Here is an 11225-nt window from a genome sequence, read left to right as displayed (position 1 = left end):
AAACCAGCTCTACAGGAAATACTGAAAGGGGTCCTCTAAGGAAAGAGAGAGCCTACAAGTGGTAGATCAGAAAGGAACAGAGACAATATACAGTAACAGTTACCTTACAGGCAATAAAATGGCACTAAAATCATATCTCTCAATAGTTACCCTGAATGTTAATGGGCTAAATGCCCCAATCAAAAGACACAGGGTATCAGAATGGATAAGAAAACAAAACCCATCTATATGTTGCCTCCAAGAAACTCATTTTAAACCCGAAGACACCTCCAGACTTAAAGTGAGGGGGTGGAAAAGAATTTACCATGCTAATGGACATCAGAAAAAAGCAGGAGTGGCAATCCTTATATCAGATCAATTAGATTTTAAGCCAAAGACTATAATAAGAGATGAGGAAGGACACTATATCATACTCAAAGGGTCTGTCCAACATGAAGATCTAACAATTTTAAATATCTATGCCCCCAACGTGGGCGCAGCCAACTGTATAAACCAATTAATAACAAAATCAAAGAAACACATCAACAATAGTACAATAATAGTAGGGGACTTTAACACTCCCCTCACTGAAATGGACAGATCATCCAAGCAAAAGATCAACAGGGAAATAAAGGCCTTAAATGATACACTGGATGAGATGGACATCACAGATATATTCAGAACATTTCATCCCAAAGCAACAGAATACACATTCTTCTCTAGTGCACATGGAACATTCTCCAGAATAGATCACATCCTGGGTCCTAAATCAGAACTCAACTGGTATCAAAAGATTGGGATCATTCCCTGCATATTTTCAGACCACAATGCTCTGAAGCTAGAACTCAACCACAAGAGGAAATTTGGAAAGAACCCAAATACATGGAGACTAAACAGCATCCTTCTAAAGAATAAATGGGTCAACCGGGAAATTAAAGAAGAATTGAAAATAATCATGGAAACAAATGATAATGAAAATACAACGGTTCAAAATCTGTGGGACACAACAAAGGCAGTCCTGAGAGGAAAATATATAGCGGTACAAGCTTTTCTCAAGAAACAAGAAAGGTCTCAGGTACACAACCTGACCCTACACCTAAAGGAGCTGGAGAAAGAACAAGAAAGAAACCCTAAGCCCAGCAGGAGAAGAGAAATCATAAAGATCAGAGCAGAAATCAATGAAATAGAAACCAAAAAAACAATAGAACAAATCAACCAAACTAGGAGCTGGTTCTTTGAAAGAATTAATAAAATTGATAAACCCTTGGCCAGACTTATCAAAAAGAAAAGAGAAAGGACCCAAATAAATAAAATCATGAATGAAAGAGGAGAGATCACAACTAACACCAAAGAAATACAAACTATTATAAGAACATACTATGAGCAACTCTACGCCAACAAATTTGACAATCTGGAAGAAATGGATGCATTCCTAGAAACATATAAACTACCAAAATTGAACCAGGAAGAAATAGAAAGCCTGAACAGACCCATAACCAGTAAGGAGATTGAAACAGTCATTAAAAATCTACAAACAAACAAAAGCCCAGGGCCAGACGGCTTCCCGGGGGAATTCTACCAAACATTTAAAGAAGAACTAATTCCTATTCTCCTGAAACTGTTCCAAAAAATAGAAATGGAAGGAAAACTCCCAAACTCATTTTATGAGGCCAGCATCACCTTGATCCCAAAACCAGACAAGGATCCCATCAAAAAAGAGAGCTATAGACCAATATCCTTGATGAACACAGATGCAAAAATTCTCACCAAAATACTAGCCAATAGGATTCAACAGTACATTAAAAGAATTATTCACCACGACCAAGTGGGATTTATCCCAGGGCTGCAAGGTTGGTTCAACATCCGCAAATCAGTCAATGTGATACAACACATCAATAAAAGAAAGAACAAGAACCATATGATACTCTCAATAGATGCTGAAAAAGCATTTGACAAAGTACAGCATCCCTTCCTGATCAAAACCCTTCAAAGTGTAGGGATAGAGGGCACATACCTCAATATCATCAAAGCCATCTATGAAAAACCCACTGCAAATATCATTCTCAATGGAGAAAAACTGAAAGCTTTTCCACTAAGGTCAGGAACACGGCAGGGATGTCCATTATCACCACTGCTATTCAACATAGTACTAGAAGTCCTGGCCTCAGCAATCAGACAACAAAAGGAAATTAAAGGCATCCAAATCGGCAAAGAAGAAGTCAAATTATCACTCTTCGCAGATGATATGATACTCTATGTGGAAAACCCAAAAGACTGCACTCCAAAACTGCTAGAACTTATACAGGAATTCAGTAAAGTGTCAGGATATAAGATCAATGCACAGAAATCAGTTGCATTTCTCTACACCAACAACAAGACAGAAGAAAGAGAAATTAAGGAGTCAATCCCATTGACAATTGCACCCCAAACCATAAGATACCTAGGAATAAACCTAACCAAAGAGGCTAAGAATCTATACTCAGGAAACTATAAAGTACTCATGAAAGAAATTGAGGAAGACACAAAGAAATGGAAAAATGTTCCATGCTCCTGGATTGGAGAATAAATATTGTGAAAATGTCTATGCTACCTAAAGCAATCTACACATTTAATGCAATTCCTATCAAAGTACCATCCATCTTTTTCAAAGAAATGGAACAAATAATTTTAAAATTTATATGGAACCAGAAAAGACCTCGAATAGCCAAAGGGATATTGAAAAACAAAGCCAAAGTTGGTGGCATCACAATTCCGGACTTCAAGCTTTATTACAAAGCTGTCATCATCAAGACAGCATGGTACTGGCACAAAAACAGACACATAGACCAATGGAACAGAATAGAGAGCCCAGAAATAGACCCTCAACTCTATGGTCAACTAATCTTCGACAAAGCAGGAAAGAATGTCCAATGGAAAAAAGACAGCCTCTTCAATAAATGGTGTTGGGAAAATTGGACAGCCACGTGCAGAAAAATGAAATTGGACCATTTCCTTACACCACACACAAAAATAGATTCAAAATGGATGAAGGACCTCAATGTGAGAAAGGAATCCATCAAAATCCTTGAGGAGAACACAGGCAGCAACCTCTTCGACCTCAGCCGCAGCAACATCTTCCTAGGAACATCGCCAAAGGCAAGGGAAGCAAGGGCAAAAATGAACTTTTGGGATTTCATCAAAATCAAAAGCTTTTGCACAGCAAAGGAAACAGTTAACAAAACCAAAAGACAACTGACAGAATGGGAGAAGATATTTGCAAACGACATATCAGATAAAGGACTAGTGTCCAAAATCTATAAAGAACTTAACAAACTCAACACCCAAAGAACAAATAATCCAATCAAGAAATGGGCAGAGGACATGAACAGACGTTTCTGCAAAGAAGACATCCAGATGGCCAACAGACACATGAAAAAGTGCTCCATATCACTCGGCATCAGGGAAATACAAATCAAAACCACAATGAGATATCACCTCACACCAGTCAGAATGGCTAAAATCAACAAGTCAGGAAATGACAGATGCTGGCGAGGATGCGGAGAAAGGGGAACCCTCCTACACTGTTGGTGGGAATGCAAGCTGGTGCAACCCCTCTGGAAAACAGCATGGAGGTTCCTCAAAATGTTGAAAATAGAACTGCCCTATGACCCAGCAATTGCACTACTGGGAATTTACCCTAAAGATACAAACGTAGTGATCCAAAGGGGCACGTGCACCCGAATGTTTATAGCAGCAATGTCCACAATAGCCAAACTATGGAAAGAACCTAGATGTCCATCAACAGATGAATGGATCAAGAAGATGTGGTATATATACACAATGGAATACTATGCAGCCATCAAAAGAAACGAAATCTTGCCATTTGCGACAACATGGATGGAACTAGAGCGTATCATGCTTAGTGAAATAAGTCAAGCGGAGAAAGACAACTATCATATGATCTCCCTGATATGAGGGAGTGGTGATGCAACATGGGGGCTTAAGTGGGTAGGAGAAGAATCCATGAAACAAGATGGGATAGGGAGGGAGACAAACCATAAGTGACTCTTAATCTCATGAAACAAACTGTGGGTTGCTGGGGGGAGGGGGGTTGGGAGAAGGGGGGTAGGGTTATGGACATTGGGGAGGGTATGTGCTTTTGGGTAAATTGGAAGGGGAGATGAACCATGAGAGACTATGGACTCTGAAAAACAATCTGAGGGGTTTGAAGTGGCGGGGGGGGGGGTGGGAGGTTGGGATACCAGGTGGTGGGTATTATAGAGGGCACGGCTTGCATGGAGCACTGGGTGTGGTGAAAAAATAATGAATACTGTTTTTCTGAAAATAAATATATTGGAAAAAGAAAAAAAAAACACAAAAAAAAAAAAAAAGAAAGAAATCCTGACCTTTCTTCACAGTCAGATAGTTCTGGCTGCCAGCCTAGTACCATCATATTCAAGTTCTGTATACTTCTATCCAGGATAATGATTAACCTTAGTTTGTCATCTTGTAAGACAGACATTCTAATGTCGAACCTGCTTCCTCCTCACAACTCTTGTAAAGATCAAATGTAGGAGATAAAGCATTTTGAAAATCAAAAAAAAAATGGTTAAGATGGTAAATTTAAACTGTATTTTACCATAATAAAAATTCTTTTTGAAAAAAAAAAAAGGAAGGAAACTCATGCCTTAAGCATTTATAGCTAGCAAGTCCCTGAAGAGTTATTGCCATTCTTCCATGGCAAACATGTTTCTATCATGCAGTAGTGCTTAGCATTGTTAAGCAATAGGAACACAGTAAATGGAACATATTATCACATGTTGTAACAACAGTGATATTCTTAAGACATTAGATAGTATCCTCAGATCTATTTGAGACAGCTACTAGCAATTTGAGTCAGCTAATAAGAAGATAGTGTCTCTTTATCATTGAACAACAGTCATTTCATGTTTACCAGGGGAATGGAAAGATCCAAGGTGCTTTGTTTAAAAAAAAAATCCAGGTCCAAAGGGCACAAGAGCAAACCCTAAGACACCTAGAACACAGGATAATAATAGTAACAGCCAACATGTAGCCTGTGGTTGCTGTGTGCTGGGCACTGTTCCAAGGGCTTACATTCCTCACAGCATCCCTATGAAGCAGGTTCTATTGTTTCTCCATTTTACAGGTGGGACATTCAAGTACAGGAAATTTGAGTAACTTCCCCAAGGTCTCACAGCCAGTAAGGGCAAGAGGATGCCAGAGAACCTGAAAGTGGATGCATGGACCTTCTCTCCTACTGGAAACTTGTGCAGGCAGCCTTTCCCTTCCATTGTATTTCTCGTGGGTGGCCCCTCTGCATAAATTGTGCTCCCCACATCCCTGGATTTGCCCATACTGCCTTCTTAAACACCCACACCCTCCCATTCTTCTGCCATTTAAACCCCACTTCCTCCCAGAAATTCTCCCTGAACACAAAGCCACAGGCCACCTTCTACTCTAAGCCCCGCAGACACACAGTGCATCATACTTCCTCTACCCAAGCCTCCCCCCAGCCCCGCGTATTTGAATGTCAACTATTCAGGGCCCGTCCAAATGTTCCATTCTCTAACATGAAGGGGTCATCAGACTCTGTCAATACCTCCCTCTCAACTTAACAATGAGGAAACAGAGGCCCAGAGAGGGAAGACACTTGCCCAGAGTCCCACAGCCGGTCAGGACTGGAATACCTCACTCGTTCCATGACTACTCTGACACTCCTCAGAGCCCAGTGGGGCCAGCACCCCGTGGATGGTGAACAATGCTTTCAGTAGTCTTCCTGGAGAGGTTCATCCCCTGGGATGTTGCTACCAGTTAGTTCCACAAGCTTACTGCCTCACAAGAAATTTGTCAGCCTGGGAATTAGGCTGCCCCTCAGAGGCAGAAGGGCTGCTGTGTCAGGCCAAAGAGGATAGACGAGTCAAAGGCTTTGGAACAAGGAGCAGAAATCCTCTTGTCCTGGCTCCAGCTGGGCAGGGCTGAGATCCTAGCATCTCTGACTGGGACTATGGGTGACAGAAGACAACACTCCTGAAGCCCACGAAGGGCAACTCCATAGGCACTCCCTGAGCCTGTTTCCTGGCAGCAATCTGTTGGCATCTCCAGCCCCTCCTCCTTCCTTCAACTTCTAGGTCAGGAGGAACCTCTGGGGCTGAGGTGGGCCTGGGGCTCGAGGAAGGGCTTTGTGAGTCCAGGCTGGGAGACTGGGCATCAGGGTCCCCAGCTCCACCTAGCTGCTTTCCCCAGAGCTAGGTCAGAAGAGAGAGCTCTTTCCGAACAGGCAAATCACAGTGAGGTTCCAGCTTTAGGGGTGATGGTTGCAGCTCAGTATATCTACTGAGGAGAGTTTCAGAATATATTCATGGAGAAATTCTGGGAGGATGTGGGGTTTAAATGGCATGGAGAACAGACCAGGGTCCCTAGCTCTATGATTGCCAATAAGCCCTGTCCCTCTCAGGCCGTTAGCACCCTCTGAGAAAGTGGCAGAGCCCTGAGAGTATCTTCTGAGCACAGTGGGCTGGCACAGGTGGTCACCACATTGAAGGGTGTCTTTCCCAATTCTGGATTCCTGAGCTCTTTTGTTCTCTCTCCTTACTCAGTCTCTCTAGAAGGGGAGGAGAGAAGCCATGTTGGATGAGGGCTGAGGGCGCCTCATGGCCATTCTCCATGAAGCTTCCTGGTTAATTAATTAGTGAGTGGCCCCCTGTGCTCCCAGCCAGCAGGCCATTCTTCTCACCCTTGGCTGTTGAGGTAAATCTTCTGTCTTCACTTTCCCCTGATGGTAGCAATTCAGCCTCTGGTATCGGGTGTGGAGAGCAGAGCTCATTGTACTCACAGGTAAGAGGTCAGGCAGGACACTTGCTGGTACCGAGCAGAATAATCAATGGCAGAAAGGCAAGGAGCTAAAGCAAAGGAGAGAGGGTGAGGGAGAGAGAAAAATGAGACGTACCTGCCAATACGTGGCAGAGAGGATGAGGAAATGCACACGACATGGTAGGGTTTAGAGTCCTGGATTTAATTCCTGGCTCTGTCCCCAGATTGCTGAATGACTTCACGCACAGTATTCTCTAGACCTTGTTTCCCATTGTTGACATGGCTGCTGGGTTAGGTGATCTTAAAATTATTGCCAGTTGCTGATACCAAGATAGGAAGATGAACTCTTTGATTGTGTCTTATTCATAAAGTTCTGAATGCCCTCTCTGCCTGGTGCTTAAGTAGCTGCTTGACATAGAATAAATAAAGCAGGTAAGATTGCTGTGTAAATGATTAAAGAGAAATGAATAAGAAATTGGCAGAGGGAAACAGAGGAAGGAGGAAACCCTTTGAGGGGGAAGGACTCCTCTTGGATTAAAACTGGTTGAAGAGAAGGTTGTTCTGGATGTTACTGAGAGAAGAATCTGGGCTGACCACGAAGAGACTGGAGTCAAGGAATTGGATAGAAATTCTCAGGACTGAGGGTTACCTGAGGGGCTTAGTTGGTTAGGTGTCTGACTCTTGATTTTGGCTCTGGTCATGATCTCAGGGTCATGAGATTGAACCCCACAGCTGCCTGTGTGCAGGGTTGGAGCCTGTTTAAGAGAATCTTAAATCTTAAATCTGCCCCCCCACCCCGATCCCCTGACTCATACCCTCAAAAGAAAGAAAGAAAGAGAGGGAGGGAAGGAGGGAGGAAGGAAGGAAAGAAGGAAGGAAGGAAGGAAGGAAGGAAGGAAGGAAGGAAGGAAGGAAGGGAGAAATAAGTGAAAAAAAAGAGAAAGAAAGAAAAGAAAAACTCCCAGGACTGAGAATACCGGGGGCCAGCGATGGCTTCTCTTGTTTGTCACTGCCTATGCCCCACTCTGATAAAGCAAATGGAGACCTTTGGCAAGAGTGAGAGGAAGGAGGAAACTGTTGGTGTTTGTATGTTGACTCCTGCTGTGTGGAAGAATCCATTGAGGTCTCTACATCTCTGGCATTTTTGGGTATAGGGGTCTATGTCTGGGTCTTTCCATGTTTGTGGCTTGTATGTCTATGGACCAATCTGTGTATATGTCTACACCTCTGTTTAATGACTGTTATCAGGTGTCCAGGTATGCCCATGTGTGTCCATTCCTGTCCCAGTGGTGGGTGTGAGTGTGTCCTTGCATTGTCCATGTGCCTGGGTTTATCAGGATATGTCTATGTCTGTGTGCAGGTTCATATCCTTGTGTACTTCTGTGTCTTGGTGCGTCTAAGAGTTTGTTACAAAGGCGACCTCTTCTACAAGCTGCCTGGGAAATGGGGTTTCTGTTTCTATATCCTAAGTATCTCTGCCTCATTCTGTGACCTTAAGTAAGTCCTTCCTATCCACTTCAAAGCAGACACCTGTCATGTGTGATTAAATCAGAGCCTGTAAGAAGGGGCTCTGAATAAACTATAACAGCTCTGCATTCAAGAAAACCAGTCCTGGGAGCACCTGGATGGCTCAATGGGTTAAAGCCTCTGTCTTTAGCTTAGGTCATGATCCCAGGACCCTGGGATCAAGCCCCATATTGGGCTTTCTGCTCAAAGGGGAGCCTGCTTCCCCTTCTCTCTCTGCCTGCCTCTCTGCGTACTTGTGATCTCTGTCTCTCCGTTAAATAAATAAATAAAACCTTAAAAAAAATAAAAGAATTTCTTATTAAAAAAAGAAAGAAAGAAAGAAAGAAAACCAGTCCTGGGCCAGGCTTTCCAGGGTAGGCAACATAAAATTCAGTCAATTTATCTCCCATCACTAGAAGTGTTAAGGGCTGGGTGGCAGAAGAAATTGACATTTATTAAGTAAGCACAAGAGATGGAGGAAAGAGGTTATTGTGCACACTGGAGAAGTTAAGAAAGGATGGTGTGGGGAGGAGGTCTTGGAGAAGGCAGAGCCAGAGCTGGGTATTGGGAAAGGGTAGAAAGAGATTTAGGGTGGGGAGCAGTGTACAAGAAAGGCATGTGAGAAAGGTGTAAATAAGGGACAATGACAATGCTGACCTGCCTACAGTGAGGGTACAGGGAAGCATGTGGAAGCAGTTGGAGCTGAGACCACCAGAGAACCAAGTTGGAAAGCTCTGGCTGCCGGGCTGAGCTGTTTGCACTGTCCCTGGTGGGCAGTGGAGACAGGAAGGGCCATAAACTGAGTAGAAAGAGTGTGGGTCCAAGAATTCCCTGGGTCCATATAGCTCTGGCTTTCTCTCTTTCTAAGGCTGCTGTCCTACCCCCACAGAAAACACACCAAAGTCTCTGGATGAAGATGGATGAGAATGCATCTGTTCTGAAGACTGGGGACCTCTGGGCAGGAGGGAAATCAGCCCACAAACTCTGTGGACAGCACTGAGGCCTGGCATGCAGCCCTGCAGGTGAGAGAGCCCAACTTTCTTCTGCTGTCTTCCTGACTGGGATCCTATCTTCCTCCCTACCCCACTACATTGTGCCTTACAGTTGTAGGAAGGAAGAAGCCACATGCGGGCTCTCTCCACCTACAAAACACCTTTTTCTGCATTCCCATTCTCTCCCCCTACCTGAAATTCTCTTCCCAACCCCAGTTCAAACCTCACCTCTTTTTTGGAATCCTGCCTGAATCAGCCAAGTACAGGAAATTACTCCTTATTTGTTCCTACATACACAGTGGAGTGCTTATTATTATGCACAGCTGGAGATCAAGGACAATGGCTGACCTGCCTTTATAATCCTAGAGACCAATACAAAACCTGACCCAAAGCAGGTACTCAACAGAGAGGTGTGAAGCGTGCAGTTGAGTACTACTCCCAGGGACTCCACAAAGCCCAACCCCAGCAAGACCACCGTGTCCAGTTCCAGTTAAGAAACACACGGACAAAGCAGAGAGTGACCAGAGTGGAAAAGGACCTGGAAATGAGGTCCTATAAGAAAGAGTCTAAGGCACCAGGGGTATTTGGGTTGGAGAAAAGAATACTTAGTAGACTTAGGATGGGTTTTTTTTAACACTGTATGAAAAGCTGCACAGAAAGGAGAGTAAACATTTAACCCCCAGTGGCCAAAACTGTGACTTGTAGAAAAGTTACAGGGAAGTGGGATTCAGCTGAGATTAAAAAAAAAAATCTTTAAATAACTAACAGTGGACTGGACTGCTTCTAGTAGCCTCGGGGAAGAGGCAGAAGGCATCAGAAGTTGATGGAAAGGGAACCGACTTCTAAGCGTTCATCCTCCGCTACATGCTTATACATATATTACCTCATTTAGTCTTGGCATCAGTCATGCAGAGAGGCATGATTAGTATTTCCGCTTTATAGATGAAGAGAGTGGAGATGAAATGAAGGCAGGTCTATGTTTACAAAGCCAATCAGCATTAAAACCCAGGTGGCTCTGACTACAAAGGCAGTGACCTTTCCTCTACATCCCACAACTGCCCACTTGGAGGTGGAGAGGGGGAGGGAAGGTCAGGGGCTCTCTGAAGCCCTGCACCTCACAAGGACATGGACAGGAGAGGTGACACGGTCCTGGATCTTCTATACTTTGGCTTTTTGCTGGGGAAAGCGGTGGAGTTGGCATAAGCAGATGACTCCCTGGGACAACTAATGGGTGACAGTGAATGCAGAAGATATGAATGCAGAAATGTAGAAGAAATGAAAAAAAAACGGGCTATAGGCTTTATCTGGGGTTTCTCCTGGGAAGCGACAAGAGTGGACACTGCAGGTTGCCCATCTTCTCCTCTCTTTCACCTTCCCTTCCCTCTTTTTTCTCTCATTGCTCTTTAAAAAGCTTCATTCAACAAATATTGCTTGGATGAACTTGGTGTTTAGGTCACTGGCGAGACAGAACAAACCCCAGTGACTTCTTGCAAGGAACATTCCTGCTAAGAACTCACTGAGTCTGCTCTCTGGGATCTCATCAAAACCTGGCCCCTTTTCCTGGCAAAGTGGTAATAGGCAAAGCCAGTAATAGAACATTTATAGAAACTTTAGAGCAATGGGAGAAAATATGTTTGAAGGAACAGATTGAGTGGGGAACAAAATGAGTGCCTTGTTTCTGAGATCATTGAATCACTTGGTTAACTGAGAAGCTTTGAAGTTCTCTGTCAGCTGAGGTCAGAACAAAGACAAGCCTTGCCCCAGTATCATATATGAATTTTATCTTCTTCGTTCTATAACTCCTCTACCAATAACCCCACACAACCCCTTCCCTTGTCTGGATGCCTCCCCCTCCCACACCAAAACATGTCTGTAGTATAAAACTCTATTCATTCTCCAAGACCCAATTCAATTCCCATCTCTTCTTTAAATTCTTCC

The sequence above is a fragment of the Neovison vison genome, chromosome 5, assembly GCF_020171115.1.
Source record: "Neovison vison isolate M4711 chromosome 5, ASM_NN_V1, whole genome shotgun sequence".
Lineage (NCBI taxonomy): Eukaryota > Metazoa > Chordata > Mammalia > Carnivora > Mustelidae > Neogale > Neogale vison.
Note: the sequence above shows the minus strand (reverse complement) of the source record.